Raw genomic sequence first — 16,818 nt, forward strand, 5'->3', positions numbered from 1 at the left:
CACATGCTACCAAGGGAGAAATGTAAACATGAACTCAGCTATACACCTTCCCATCTACAGTGGTGACCTGCCTGCAAGATATGCTGGTGCAATGAAGACACAAAGCTTATGGGAGTCACCAACCAGTATCTGCTTTGATTTTAGGTCCACTCCATAAGATGGAACCCATATCGCAGGGTATCCAAGTACTACTGTTCTATAAAAGGAACAGAGCAATAAACTGACATTCTGCTGTACTCAGATGAGTGCCTTGCTCAGCCATTGTTGGAGAAGTTTCTTCCTGAAGCAAAAAGGTACAAATACAGAGATCCACAGTCACACAAGATGCAGAGAGTAAGAGATCTTGGAATCCTATATGTTATGGCTTTCAGTATCATGTTTTTATGGGATTCCTGGATGTGCAAATGAGCGTGTCTCTGTCTCATTTTCTTGTGCCTTTTCTTGGGCTCTTTTCTTTCTGTTTTTGTCCTATTATGGCTTGTTTTTGTATTATATTATATTATATTATATTATATTATGTTATGTTATGTTATGTTATGTTATGTTATGCTATGTTATGTTATGTTATGTTATGTTATGCTGTTATGTTATATTTAATATCATATTATAATTATAATAATTATTCCTTAGATGTCTGTTTGTTTTCTAGAGAGAGACAGAAGGGGATGGATCCAGCCTGAATGGGAGTTGGGAGGAGCTGGGAGAAGAAGGAAGGGAAACTCTAATCAGACTATATTGTATGAAAAAATACTTCCAATAAAAAAGGAATAAAAGAATGTCTTCTTTTTATCATTAATTGTTCTTACATGTATATACTTATGCATATACATTTTTATTCCTAAAGATATTCATGCTCAGTCTGTATAATGTGGCTAGTATGTATGTTTTCAAGGAGACCATTTGGTATTAGATAACCAATTGGTGTGCTTTTCCCAGAAGACTGTTTCTTCCACAGCATATTGAGAAAAACAACCCCTTCCCATCATCCAGAGGAAATGACCATTAATACTGTTTTAAATGTGAAATTTAAATAGAGTTTTGGTTTTCTAGTACCGGGATTGAACATGGGACCTCACACTTGAGAGCAAGTGCTCTGCCATCAAACTATATCCCCAACCCAGACAAATACATTACACAAAATAGGGCCGCCATATCTATAATGTTTCCTATCTTTTCAGTTGCTGCTAGTTACTCACAAGAGACCATTGTCTATATTGCTGTATTAATATTGTGACTGAGTGTTGCATGATATGTCCTCATACACTTATCCCATAATTATGCACACAGCCCAGAAAAGGAACCTCCATTCTATTTTGATATTATAATCTCCCAAGACCTTCTTGAATACATTTTAATTGACATGTCCAAATATTGTTTTAGGGTAGTTTGTTAGGGTGAATTCTTAGATGCAGGTTTTTGACTAAGAAGAGGTGCTCATACAGCCATGTATTGTTGACATACACCTACAATCTCAGGACTTAGGGGGCTAAGGCAGGAAGATTGTCATGAATGCGAGCTTACTCATCCTATATAGAAAGATCCTGTCAAAAAATGCTCATTTAAGATTGGATAGGCATCTCAAATTATCCTCCAAAAAGTATTCACCTGTCTACTTTCCCTAAAGCAATATAAGAGCAAGATGATTCTCATTTTGAGTCTACCAGGGCATCAAAATAGTCTTTGAAACATCAATTTGTTAACAAGGAGGGTAAGTATACTTAGGTCTCTGCTGCAAGAATATTTACAGAAGACACTCAATAAATTAATTAATTTTTAAAAAAGAGCCAACAACATAGCTCAGCAGGTGCTTCCCACCACGGCTGACAACCTGAGTTCAATCCCTGGAACACACATGGTAGAAAGGAAGAAAACACAAGGTACCTTCTGTTTTCCACATATGTGTCAGGAAACTTGCACCCAAACTTACACATGTACACATGCATACATACAGTCAATCAATCAATATAGCAAATTGACATTTAAAATTCACTCTTGGAGCTGAAGAGATGGCTCAAATGGGTAAAAGCACTTGTTGCTCTTGCAGAGGACCTCGGCTCAGTTCCCAGCAGCACCCAGATCGGGTGGTTCATAATCATATGTAAATCCAGCTCCAGGGAATATGACACTCTCTTATGGTCTCTGTGGGCACCCCACAAACATATGACCCACAACTCCCATACTTATAAATTTAAAAATAAAATTAACCCAGTCTCTCAGTAAGGTTTAGACACGCATACATACTACTGTCTTGTAATACTCCACCAACACTATCCCTCCTGTCTACTTGGAGCTGTGTGCCCTCTGTCTAATTTCTTTCCTCTTCCCCATGTACCTCTTCCTACCCTCAGCACAGCCTCTAGTAACTACCATTTGACTTTCTGTTCCTATGAGTTGGACAGTTTTTAGATCCCAGGTATGGATGAGATCATGTGGTGCTTGTCTTTTCATGCATGCTTCACATTGCATAATGCATTCCATACTCCACAGTGTAGACATCAATGAAATCCTCACCTTATTCCCTGCAAATGTGTGTAATTATTATTTGTTGTTTAAACATAATTTGTTGTTTAAACAAAATTTTAAAGAGAGAGCTAAGCAAAGACTGATATCTCAAAGACATTGATCAGACAGAAATGGACATCTGTGGCGAAAGGAGGGGGTTCTTGTCATCCAGCTGTTGCCTGGGATCCTGAGGTGACTAAGATTGTCCTCAGGTAGGTAGGCAGGTGTATAAAGTAAAAGTAAGAAGGCAAGTGACCCTGTGTCTGACCACAGGAAACTTGAAGTCAAGATAGAGTGGTTCACCTTGGTTGTCAACTTAATTAGATTTGAGATCAACTAAGAGAAAGAGCTGTAGGTGGTCTCCATGAAGAGACTTCTTGGGAGAATAAACTGAAAGGGAAAAACCCTCCCCAGAGTGGGTAGCACACTCTGGCACTGGCCCTGAGATGAAGAGGTCTACAGGAAAAGAAATGTGAAGTTTTGCCTGTCAACTTTTGCTTCCTGTTGGTGAATGCATCTACTCTATGTCTTCCTCTGCTGCTGACATCCTTCACTGTCGTTGAAACCCAACTTCTTCTGCCTTCTGTCATGAAATGAAGATTGGCAGCTCTCCAGGAATCCATTAGGCCTTCATTGTCAGATGGGGAATGCCGATGCATCCAGCCTGCTAACCTCCATAGCTACTGTGTTCTTAGCCTTTCCAGCAAGCAGCACTCCTTGAACTACCTGGCGACATAGCGTGGGCCAATTTGATACACCTCCTTTATAATACATTTCATCCTGTTGTTTCTGTTCCTCTAGAACTCTGACTAATGCACAGAGGGACCAATAGAATAAGAGGACTCAGTGAAAAAGAATGAGTTAAATTAGCCAAAGGTGAGACAGAAAAGACATGGAAGCAAACTCCTTGCTTAAGCCAAGGGGTCCATGTCCTCCAGACACTCCAGCATGGAATCCTCAGTCCAGTTCAAGCACATAACTCTTCCCAGACCTCTGCAGACCTCATTTACTAGAGTCAGATAAGGTCATAGGACATAATGAGCTATGTACATTTTCAGAGAAGTTAGATATTCATCCAACCTTCAAGTTATATACCCCAAGCTATCAGAAATTTGTGCAATTCCTACTAACAGTTCTAGATAAGACCTTAGGAGGATTCTTTTTGAGGGGGGTTGTCTGTTTGCTTGCTTATCTTTTTTAAGATTTATTTATTTTTATTTGATGAGTGTTTTACCTGCTAACACATCACACACATGTTGCCTGTTGCCAGGGAGGCCAGAAGAGGGTAAGAATTCCCTGGAACTGGAGTTCTAGAAGGTTGTGAGCCACCGTGTGGGCACTAGAAACTGAACCCAGGACCTCTACAAGAGCAGCAAGTGCTTTTCACAGCTGAGCACCATCTGTCCAGCCCCACTAACAGGATTGTTAAACCTCAGAAAAGTCTAATCTCATACTGTCAAGTTCAAAAGTCAAACTTAGTCTCTTAAAATATGACTAAAAGATGCATATCTGTAGATATTACAGAAATGGCTATGAAAGTTTGATTAATAACTGAAACACAAAAAGTGACTTTAACACAATTAAAAAGCGGACCACTACTGATGCCTGTTCAATCCCTGGTATGGGTGATTGTCTTAGTTAGGGCTTTAAATGTTTATAATTATTTATTGAGACACCATGACTACAGTAATTCTTATAAAGGAAAGCATTTGATTGGGGATGGCTTACAGTTTCAGAGGTTTAGTCCATTATCATCATGGTGGGAAGCATGGCAGCATGCAGGCAGACACGGTGCTGGGGAAGGAGCTCAGAGTTCTACTTCTGAGTTTACAGGCAGCAGAAAGCGTCTGAGACACACTTCCTCCAACAAGACCACACCTACTCCAACAAAGCCACACCTCCTAATGGTGCCATGCTGATGGGCCTATGGGGACCATTTTTATTCAAACCACTGTGCGGCATTTACCCACCAACCTCACAGCTCCCCAGAGTTTTCATAAGTGTGAGCAGCAGAAATATTAGATAGAAGGATTTAGATTGTGGAGATAAACAGATAGAAAATAAAGGATAACCTTGAGAGGGCCTGGAACCTATTCCAACAGGCCCTGACTGTCTCTGCCCCAGGGTATTTATAGAGACACCAATGGGTAGAGCAAAAGACCTCCCCCCCCCCCCAGCACAGCCAAGTGCTGACCATCTCAGACACCTGCACTCAGGCCCGTGGTCCTAATCATCCTCTATGCGGATATGCTGGGTAAAGCCACGAGGAACCCAAAAACGGGCTCCCAGAAACCACCACACTGATATCAGTCTGGGTGGAAAGTGATTATAAAAATCCCATGAGCTTGGTTGTTCTCATTCTTATTTTTTTTTAACTGAAGCCAACACTTGAAAGCTACTAGTTTATCTTTTCAGCCCTGAAAACAAAGTAAAGTTTATATACACAACACTGTGGTAAATGTGGGGGATTTTGTACATATGGGAAACATGTAAAATATGGGTGACATATATAAAATGGTAATATACAATGTGTGATATAGATATACAATATGAGGTTTGTATATAATATGTGATCTATATACACACATATACAAAAGAGAGCTTTTCACATACGTTTAGAGAAAAGTCTAAATCTGGCTATTGCATATATGCATACATATTTATATGTATGAGTACGTATAAATATATACAGTAGGAACATATTATACATATATAAATATATATATATGATAGCAGGAACATTTTCCACACAAGTATATGAAAAGCTCTCTTCTGCTGAGTATTTTTAGCACCTAGCAAGTGTTTTAATCAGAAGTTCCTACAGGTATATTATCAACTACCAGACTTTTGGAATAGTGAATAAGAATTTCTTAAATAGCACCATGGTCTTGAGAACAATATACATTATAATGTCTCTGAAATGTTTAGAACAAAGCAACCAACCTCACGGTCTATAAATATGCCCTCCCTGGTGTTTTCTTTAATCCGTCCATAGTTATTCTTCTAAAAGGAGACACTACACTAATGGACACTTGGAGGAGGAAGTGCAGAAATATCTTTATTCTTGCCTGTTCAAAAACATGGAATTTATTCTTGCTATAGATTGCCCACATATGGCAAGCAGCTGTCATTCTGGTTTACAACTCTTGACACATTCAAGTTGTCAAGACAACAGAAAAATTCTTGGGTTTGTAGTGATTTAGAAGACACACCCATGGACTCATTCTGGAGAAAGAAATAAAGAGGAAAAACAAAGAGCTTTTTATCAGAGTATAGTGGATCTGATTAGAAAGAGCATTCGGCTAAAAATAAAGGGAGTGGGAAACCATTGCAGTTTGTAACCTAACAGGTGAAAATAACTGCAAATCACGATGTTAAAATGGCTACAAAATGAAGCCGACAAAACAGCCACAAAAGAGAAAACACACTATACATATTCAAGGTCCCATATTCACAACTGGCCTTAGATAAGAATTGCAGTCCCTTCCAAGAAACCAGAGGCAAGTTGACCCTTTCCTCAGGGCCAGTAGCTACAAGATGCTTTCCAGACCATCAGGAAGTGTTGATGGTGAGACACTACAGAGATGAGCACCGGCCTCCGGACCTAGCCTATCACCCGGTTCTCATCCTGTGCCCAAACCTAGCCAAGCTAGACATGGACACTCAAGATGGCAGCTTCAGATGTTCCTGGATGGAGCCCAGATGTTCCAGACCACTCATCTGGGCTCTTAGCTATCTATATAACACAGCATACACCACCTCTATTCCCCACTCTGGATCAACTTTACATAACTACACACATTTCTGTTCTGATGATGATGATAATGATGATGATGATGATGATGATGATGATGATAAATGGTTTTACCTGACCCAATGTAATCTCCTATTCGAAGTTCGAGGAAATGAGTCTCTGCCGTAAATGTCACTACACTTGGGGAACTTCAGAAGGTAGTCCTGCTCCCTGGATGACATCTCCAAAGCCACATGAATGTCACGACCCGTGACTCTCATCCCATCCTTTCCCCCTTCATATTATTGCCCTGGTTGTGGGGCAGGGGGGAGGGAGAGAAAGGCAAGGCTCCTCTCAGCGTGACAAAAGAAAAAGAAAACCAATTTATTAACTCTTCCCTTTAAAAAGTACCTGACATCTCTACGTGGAAATTGAATCCACAATGGAGTGGTAAAGAGGGGAGAAGTACATGATTTAATTTATCTTGGCTAACAGGAAGCTAAAATCCATATGGCTTTCATTTCTCCTGCACACGAGATGGGCTGGAGTGCCACATCTGTGAGAAATGTGCCTTATGTCAAACTGATTAGGAGAGTCAATATTAGACATAACCTCTTTCTCTTTAAGGTAGACACACTATATCATCCATTTATTTCTCTGGCTGGGCTTAAAGGGAAGCCTTAATCAACTTGCCTCATAACCTACGGGCATTTGGAAGAAAAATCTATATTTGTTTCCTTAGTCAGATTGCTGAAGCATGAAATGGGATGTCTTGTCCTGCCACCTTGGCTGGGATGCCGTCTATTCTGTTTATTTATTTGGATGTGGGAAAGCAGGAAGATTGTCAAAAGGTTTTATATTGCCTGCTGACTCTGAAGGATATGGGTCAAATTGTAGGAAAACAAAAAAACCAAAACCCAGAAATCTCCCATCTGGAGAAGGACTCACAAAACAAAGTTCCTCTTAAAACACAGGAAGAGTGTCCTTGCAACGGCATCAGCATGATAATATTAACAAAGAATTCAAATTCGCTATTGCTGTTGTTTTGAAGACAAAATCTTATGTAGCACGGGCCTCGAACTCACAATGTAGCCAGGAATGACCTTGAACTCCAGACCTTCCATCTTCTACCTCCTGAGTTCTGGGATTATAGGGATGCTCCACCATATCCTGATTATGCAGTACAGGGGATTGAAGCCCAGACTTTATTCATGGTTGGCAAGCACTTTGCCAATTGAGCTACATCCACTGGCCATATTAGTTGTCAATGTTGTTTTAAATCAAACTTCTTGGGTACCTTAATCAACAATATTGCAGACACACACCATCAATGGCACTGGAAAGGGATCTCAAGGCTCAGTCAGAAAAAGAGAACATGGGCTAGTAGAGCTGCCCTGCAAAGACCTGGTTTCCAAAGTAGAGGCCTGATTGAAGTGAAGGGAGCAGGGGCAAAGAAAAAGACAAGACTTTGACTTGGTGCGCCCTAGACTTCACCAGGAGTGACACACAAAGTTGCTGGACATATGATGAGGCCTCCCCAACACACACACACACACACACACACACACACACACACACACACACACACACACACACCCCTACATACTATCCTTCTTACCTGGAGGGTGTCTTTTCTCTGTTTATATGATGTGGCTCACATCCAGAAAGCAAGCAATGTGGCCTTGGAAAACAGACCAGGATGGACAAAGAAAGATGGTTGGCAACAGGGACAGTTCTACTTGTCCTCCTCCAACATCACTGGCAGTGAAATCCAGGTGACAGAGATTTTCCTATCCCAGCTGATGAACTTCATGTTAGACACTGGCCCAGTGGTACTGCTTCCACCCCATGATGGACTCTCCTTGGTCACAGCTTCTGGGTACTGTCAACTAAGTTCCTATTCAAAATCTGACGAATACAAGTATTCATCAGAACTGGATCTTGTGTGTTAACCATAACGGTCCATCGGGAGCTAGAAAAGCAATGTATATCCTTTGAACATTATTGTGGAGGAAATCTCTACCTCTCAGTAAGATTCCGACTGGAGAGCCCACCAAACATAAGATGCTATTGTCTACTAAAGCCAAGAATAGCCCAAGCTTCCTCCAGTGGAGTTTTGTTCTGCTGAACTTGTCAGACCTCTAGGAAGAGGAGAGAGGGGACGTGGAGGAGATGATAAGCGCATGTAGACGAGGGTGGCTGAGGACAGTTTCTTCTGGAAAAGAGAGAGAGGGTGAGCTGAGAGTCATTCAACCTCCAGTACAGAAATGTTTGTAGATGCGGGGAGTGTTGACAAGGGAGGTGGATGTGGGAATATAAACATAAAGGTATTTTCATTAATAATGGGATGTGACCTTTGGGCTTCATACTGTAGAGTAAGCATAGAGGTCTGTATTCGTTTCTATTGCAAGAACACATGGGAACTCAGAGTGGCCACACAACTCTCCAGAGCTGAGAGTGTCCATGCCTACATAAGCATGGCAGAGGATCTGTCTTGACACAGGAGTTCCAGATTCTTAATCAGGATTAGAAATTGCCCAAGGACTGCTGGTCTATGTTCCACCCTACCTCAAATCAGTGTAAATGTTGCTTAGAAAATAAATAAAACTGCCTCTACTCACTAAAGGTATGCTTTTTCTTCCAAAAAAACTTATAAATAAACATTATCAGGATGTTCTTATAACTAATAAGATATTTTGATAAGACTTATAGAAATCAATCCTTTTTCTAGGGAGCAGCAGCAAGCAACTGGATTTCAACATTGAAAAGACTTTATCAATCATTAATAGCAACTTCATACTCAAAGCATTTAGGACTAAAACTAATAAAATAGGGAAAATTTAAATGACTAGAAATACACAGTATATTCATGGGCTGGAAGACTCAGCATGGCGAAATGTCCATTGTCTTTGGTAGTAGGCCAGTTGAAATCTCAGCTGTTTTTGTTTTGTTTTAGTAGGGCCAGCATATTTAAAGATTTAATTTTTATTTTTAATTATTTTTAGGCAGGGATTGTAGGTATACACCTAGGAGTAAAATGCCTGCACAGGTCAGAGGAGGACATGAGAGCCATTAGAACTGGAGTTACAGACCATGGTGAGCTGCCTGACTTAGGTGCTGGAAATCAGACTCAGGTCTTCTGCAAAAGCAGTATATGTGTTGAACCACTGAGCCATTTCCCCAGCCCGTACACAGAATGTTTATATGGAAGACCAATAATATACTAGAATAACAAAAAATCTGAAAGGGAAGAGCAGAATGAGAGAATGAAGCTACCCAGTTTTAGGACATTGTAAGGTTGCTATAAATAAGTCGCTGTAATTACATATTATAACACACACATATATAATAATATATATTATATATAATATATATAAATATATATATAATTATATTATATAGTGGGGACACAACAGGCACCCCATTGACTGAAACAAAGCAGAAAGTTCTGGGCTGGGGTACAGCCCAGGACAGAGGCCTTGCTGGGCATGTCCAAGGCCTGCACTGCAGTCTCCACACTGTATCGATAAATAAGCAATTGAATGCTTTTAGATGAAAACTCTGAAAGAGACTCACACAAATATAGCAAAATTGGTAAATTGGTTTGTATTTGCTATATTATTTTCTTTGTTTGCTTGTGCTCAATATCTTAGGGGTTATTCTAGGTTTTTCAGTGTGTTATGTTAAATAATCTTAGCCCACCGTTACATCATATGACACTGTTTCCAGGCTAGCACCAGAGCTGACAACAGTGTGCCACGCCCCCCAAGCCCTCCCCCTTGCCAGCACCACTGTTATTTGTTGCATTGTACAGGTGCCATGCACTAACATTGGCATCATTGCTTTAAAGCTCAGTCAAGTTACATTTTGCAGCATGATAAAATGCTCTGTTTTTCCTAAATTTATGTCATTGGTGCAGCTCCAAGTTCTTGGCTCACTATCAGGTTTTTTTTTTTCCCCCTGCTCAAAGAGCATCCTGTAATGTTTCCTATACAGCACATCAGCTGTGCCTAGGCTTCCTGAGTTTTTATTTATACAAGAAAGTACTTATTTCTTCTTTGCATGTGAAGGCCTTTTATTCAGTGAATAGAGTTCCGGTTTAACAATTGGTTTTCTCTCCGTATTTTAAGTGTCTCTCCATGGTCTCTGGCTTGCAAGATTTCTAATGAGGCTTCTTACTAATGTAACATGGTTTTCCCCTCTGGGTGCACACAAGGTGTTCTTCCTGTGGTTTCCAGCACTTCTACCAAGCCTGTGTGAGCATTTCTGCTTTCATTTTCCCATGATGCTGTTCGGTGTTCTCAAGTTTCCCGGATATGTCATTTGGTGTCTACTTTAGACAATTCGCAGACAAAATCTTCAAACATCTTCTTTGTTCTAGTCTATTTCTCTTTCCTTTCTGGTATTCCAAATATGTATACACTAGAAAGTTTGATGTTGTCCATCAACTCTTGGACGCTGTGGTTTTGTCTACCATTTCCCATCAACTGTCAGTTAGGCCCCATAAGGCAACATAGAAGTTTCTGGTATATATACTTGGAGCATTTACTACTTTTTCCTTAGACAATGTTAGAAGTAATCTTTGCTTTGCCTGGGGTGTTTTTAATTTCTAGCACTGTAGAAGCCACCTGTCAGATCATGCATATTGCCTATCTTTTCCACCAAAGCCTTTAACATATCAATTATAGCTTCTTTAATCCCTGCCTATTATTAATCATGGTATCTGTGCTTATGCAAACCTCATCTGAAGATGATTTATCTTTCAGAACTATATTTATTATTGCCCCTTGGTATGTCCTGTAAAACTGGTGAAAGCTGGACATATTATATATGATAGTAGATACAGAGATGAGCATTTTCATGGTTAGAGAAGAGCATGTATTTCCTGATACTAAATCTTTGCCAGGAAGAGCTGCACCAATCTAGTCAGAGGTTGGTCTGTGTTTGTAGTTTGCTGTTACTATGGTTACCAGAGATGGAATTTATTGTTGATAATGGGCACCAGAGATTTCTAGTCAATCTAATGATATTTTATTTTTGTCTCTCCGATTAACTTTGCTTCTGTTCTTTGTCTGTTCACCAGAGAGAATCTGCCTTGTACATCTGTCCAGACAAATTCCTTTGTTATCTTTTCTATGAGTTCTTTCAGGCAGGTTGGGCTCTGGGTCTGAGTTGCAGGCTCTGGTACCCTGACTCGGCCAGGTCCTAGGACCTGGTCCTCAGGTATCTGGCTCTCACAGTACTTTCTGTCCTTCTGTGGGCAGAATTTCTTTTTATCTCCAGTCCTCCTCACTGCAATTGGAATCCATGTGTGCCCTCAGGCTTAAGTCTTAACTTCCTGTTCCCTCAAAATATAACTATTCCTAAAGAGTGATGGAAAGATGGGCCTGGTTATTGTCTGTGTGCTGTCCCTAGCTAAGTTAGAATGAGATTCTACCAGAGTCCTGGCTCCAAACCTCTCTAACTTTTCCATGAAGAAGAAGCCTTCTGTTCTGGGAGTGGGGGTGGGGCAAGTAGGTTTTTCTCAGTGATAAGCCAATTGCTCTGGAGGATATAAGAGTTCACTGGACTCCACCTCATCTCTGTGAGACTCTGAAGGAAAGGCTGCAGGAGAATGAAAAACCAACCACACCACTGATGGTTTAAAATTTCTCATTTTCAGTTGAAAAAAATATGGGTATGGGTATTTAGTCTGCATGTTGCATGCATGTCTGTGTAGTACATGCACACCAGATGCTAGAAGAGAGCATCAGATCCTTTGGAACGGGGTTACAAAAGGCTGTGAGCTACTGGGAATGGAACCTGGGTCCTGTGGAAGAGCAGCAGGTGCTCCTACCAGCTGATTCATCTCTCCAGCCCCAAACTCATGTTGTGCTTCAAACTTTACCTGCTGCCATGATGAAATGCCTGGGACAGGGTTATTTGTGAGAATGTGAGTTTCTTTCTGATAATCTTGAAGACTGAAAAAAAAAAATCTAAGACCAGTACCTCTGCAGACTCAATGTCCAGTGCAAAGATGGCATCTTTTTGCAGTCTCTTGATTGGATACAAACGCTGTGTTTGCACATGGCAAGAACAATGAAAAGGTAAACATGACTAGCTAGTTTTCTTGGGCCTTTTTATAATGAGCTAGTTCATTCATGAGAGTTCTACTCTCATGACCCAATCATTCCCTCTAAGTTCAACTTCTGATACTACCAACACACAGATTTTCTAAATAACTCATTCAGACCACAGCACTGTTGACTGCCTGTCTCAATACATATGGTACCACCCAGAGCATGCATTCTTAGGTCTTACTTTATTCTTATTTAAACACCTGTATCTCTCTAGAACTCAACTTTGTTGCCCACTCTATCTCAGTGCTCTGGATTTAAAGTTGTTAAACTTCAGACTGCCCAACCTTTCCTTGTAGAGCTTTGATGTCGTTTCTTTCTTTGGTCTACATCAATGAACTGAATCTAAACACAGGAATGGACAACTGATACTCATTATGTCCCAGGAGTTTGTGGGCTCAAGGAGATTAAAGGAACATTTCTCTTGCTTCCCTGGTATCCTTCCCACCATGATTCCTCTCAGTCTTGGGCATGTCTCTACCCCAAGTCCTGGGATTTGCTCCTGTGGAAGAAGAAACCAAGTATACTACCCTTCCAGTCCACAACTGTTTCTCTTTAGTCTCAGCTGCTGTTACTGTTCACAAGCACCACTCTTGAGACAGATATCCCAACCACCCTTATACCATTCTTGTCCCTGGATAAACAGTTAAAGCCAATGGTTCTCAACCTACAATCCCTATGCCGGGAACCTCACCAAGATCTGCACTCTCTTTGGAATACAGAATCTGGAGATTGACCTCAGACCTACTGTGTTGGTTAGGGTTTGTTTGTCTGCTGTGGGATGTTCTGTATGTCCTGTGGGAGCCCTTCTTGGGTTCTTTGTGGCGTTACCCAGCAGGTCCGTATAGAGGATGATTAGGACCATGGGCCTGAGTGCAGGTGTTTGAGATGGTCTGCACTTGGCTGTGCTGGGGGATGGTCTGTATGTCAAGTTGCTCTGATTGGTTAATAAATAAAACCTGATCGGCCGTGGCTAGGCAGGAAAGATAGGTGGGACTAACAGAGAGGAGATATAAAAGGACAGAAAGGCAGAAGGAGACGCGGCAGCCGCCGCAATGACCAGAGAGGCTGCAGCCGTCGCCATGACCAGAGAGGCTGCAGCCGCCGCCATGACCAGCAGCATGTGAAGACGCCAGTAAGCCACCAGCCACATGGCAAGGTATAGATGTATGGAAATGGATCAATTTAAGATAAAAGCACAGTTAGCAAGATAAGAACAGTTAGCAGGAAGCCTGCCACGGCCATGCAGTTTGTAAGCAAAATAAGTCTCTGTGTTTACTTGGTTGGGTCTGAGCGGCTGTGGGACTGGCGGGTGACAGAGATTTGTCCTGACTGTGGGCAAGGCGAAAAAATCAAGCTACATTTGTCTTCATTTTTTGTGAAGTAGATGCAGCTAAGGGCATCTGTTAAGAAGAAACCTCAATTGAGAAAACGCCTCCTTCAGACTATCCTGTAGACAAGTCTTCGGGGCATTTCTTGATTAATGATTGATTTTAGAAGACACAGACCACCGTGGCCTATGCCACCCTAGACAAGTAACCCAGGGGTGTCTAAGAAGTAGGCTGAGCAAGCCACAGAGACCAGCCAGTAAGGAGCGCTTATTCATGGTCTTTGCTCCAGTTCATGCTTCCACATCCCTGCTTTGAGCTCCTACTCTGATTTCCCTTCATAATGAACAATAAGCTGTAAGATGAAAGAAACCCTTTCCTCCCAGATTGGTTTTGGTTATGGTGTTCAGCATAGCAATAGAGAGCAAACTAGGACACCTACTGAACTGGAAACTCTGATGGAGCCCTGAAATCAATTTTTCCAAGCCCCTCAGGTAATACAGATGACTGGCATACTAATCCTGAGAACCACTGGTCACTGGCAATGTGGGCACAGGCACAAGTAAGGAAGGCTGCCGGCCAGAACATTCCCTGCCCTGCTGGGCTGTGGCTGCTTTCCCTGCAAAAGGAGATGGAGAGAAAACTGTCCTCTGTTCTAGAGTCAAGGTCAGCTGTGGTAGCTCATGTTGCAGCAGGCTTGGTGTCTTAGATAACTAACTGCTCTCTCTCTCTCTCTCTCTCTCTCTCTCTCTCTCTCACACACACACACACACACACACACACACACACACACACACACACACACACGGGGGGGGGGGGGGGAGGGGGGAGAAAGAGAGAGAAAGAGAGAGAGAGAGAGAGAGAGAGAGAGAGAGAGAACAACTATAAAAATGTGCATGAATCCAGAGTCAAGGGATCCAGAAGTTTTGTTTCACTTTGTATTATTTTAATTTTAAAACAGGGAGAGACTGTACCTAGGACATTGGTAGCCAGGGATGGTATGTATGGAGAGCTGGGGTTCCCCAGCACCATAAAAAACAAGAACAAACAAAAAAATCAGGCTGTACCAATAAGTTCCCTCTTGTTCAACCTCTTCCATCCAGTCATTAAAAGTAGATGCAATTGAATCAATGGCCCATCTGGATTTTTCTCTTCCAGATGAATATGCTCAGATTAAAAATGTTTATGTGTGTGTGTATGTTTGTGTGTGTGAGTATGTACTTGTAAGTGAGGGTGTATATTTGTGTATATGTCTTTGAGTGTGTGCTTGTGTGCATATGTGATATGAGTATGTGTGTGTGCATATATGTATGTGAGTGTGTATATGTCTATGTGTGTGTATAAAGTAGAATCTTCTTACCCAGTTTTGTTTCCAATGATTTCCATTGTCTACAATTAAGTAAATCTTAATATATTAAATGAATTGTATACATGTACGAAATTCTCAAAGAATAATAAAAGCATTATATTTAAAATATTAAACGAAATATTAAAAAGACATGTCATACCCATATTACTTTATTATTGTATACTATAATAGTAGTTCCATTTTATTTCTGTTAATCTTTTTAGATAAAAAATAAAATAATATATAATAAAATAAAATATAATAAGATTAAACAAAAACTAACACCTTGGAATTGGACAAAGCACACTAACAGAAGGAAAAGATCCCAAGAGAAGACACAAGGAACAGACCCACTCATTTCCTCACTGAGGACTCCCATAAAAGCACTGAAATGGAAGCCATACTACATATGCAAAGAAACTAGTGCAGACCTGTGCAGGCCCTGTGCATGTCAGTCTCTGGGAGTTCATATGAGCTTTGCTCATGTTGATGTAGAGGGCCTAGTTTACTTGGTGTCCTCCATCCCTTCTGGCTCTTAAATTCTTTCTACTACCTCTTCCTCGGGGTTCCTTGAGCCCTGGGGGAGGGATTCGATGAAAACAAACTATTTAGGGCTGAGTGTCCCAATGTCTCTTGCTCTCTGCATATTGTCTGGATGTGGGTCTCTGTTCCCATCTGCTGCAGGAGGAAGCTTCCTTGATGATGACTGAGCAAGTCACTGATCTATGAGTTTATCAGGATATCATTAGGAGTCATGTCATTTTATTGCTAAATTTTTTATGGTTGTTGTTGATCCGTTGTATGTGGTTTTCCCCTAGGTCCCTGGGCTATCTAGTCTCAGGTTCTTGGTCATCCAAGCAGCATGGGTTCCATCTCATGAAGTGGTCCTTAAATCAAATCAACAATGGTTGGTTGCTTGCACAAACTTTGTGCCACCATTGTACTAGCATATCTTGCAGACTGGACACCATTGTAGAGCAACGGTTTTGTGGCTGACTTGGTGTTTACATTTCCCTTTCGGTATCATGCAGAATACCTTCCTGTACCAAAGGCACTAGAACACAAAGGTGAAGGCTCTTCGTAGGCAACAGCTTGACTTCAATAAGTTATGTGGGTGTTGTCAGCAAGGGCCTTGCCATTGGTTAATGGAGAACAACCTGTAGTCTTGGCAACAGCCTGGGTTGTTTGGGGATTCCCAGTGGACCCCTTTGGTCAACAACTCAGTTAGATGTAACCCAGTTCCTTTACTGGAAGCTTCATTTGGTAGCAAAATATAGTCAGTTATGGATCTGTCTCCCCCTTTATTGATAACTACACATCTAATAGAGGGCTAATATCCAAAATTTATAAAGGATTGAAGAAAAACTAGATATCAAGAAAAGCAAAACCCAGTTAAAATGGAGTACAGATCAAAAGAGAATTCTCAAAAGAAGAACGTTAAATGGCTGAGAAACACTTAGAGAAATGTTTAACATCTTTAGCCATCAGGGGAATGCAAATCAAACTTACTTTGAGATTTCATTTTACACATGTCAGAATGGCTAAGATAATAAAACAAGTTACAGCTCATGCTGGTAAGGATATAGAATAAGGGGTCCACTCATCCACTGCTGGTGGGAGTGCAGACTTGTAGAGCATGTAGGAAATCATATGGTGGCTCCTCAGGAAGATGGAAACTGGTCTACCTCAAGATGCAGCTGTACCACTCTTGGGCATATGCCCAAAGGACAGTTCATTTCATCACTAGACACTTGTTAGCCAGGTCATTGCTGCTCTATTCATAATAGCCAG

Source organism: Peromyscus maniculatus, chromosome 1, assembly GCF_049852395.1.
Source record: "Peromyscus maniculatus bairdii isolate BWxNUB_F1_BW_parent chromosome 1, HU_Pman_BW_mat_3.1, whole genome shotgun sequence".
Classification (NCBI taxonomy): Eukaryota; Metazoa; Chordata; class Mammalia; order Rodentia; family Cricetidae; genus Peromyscus; species Peromyscus maniculatus.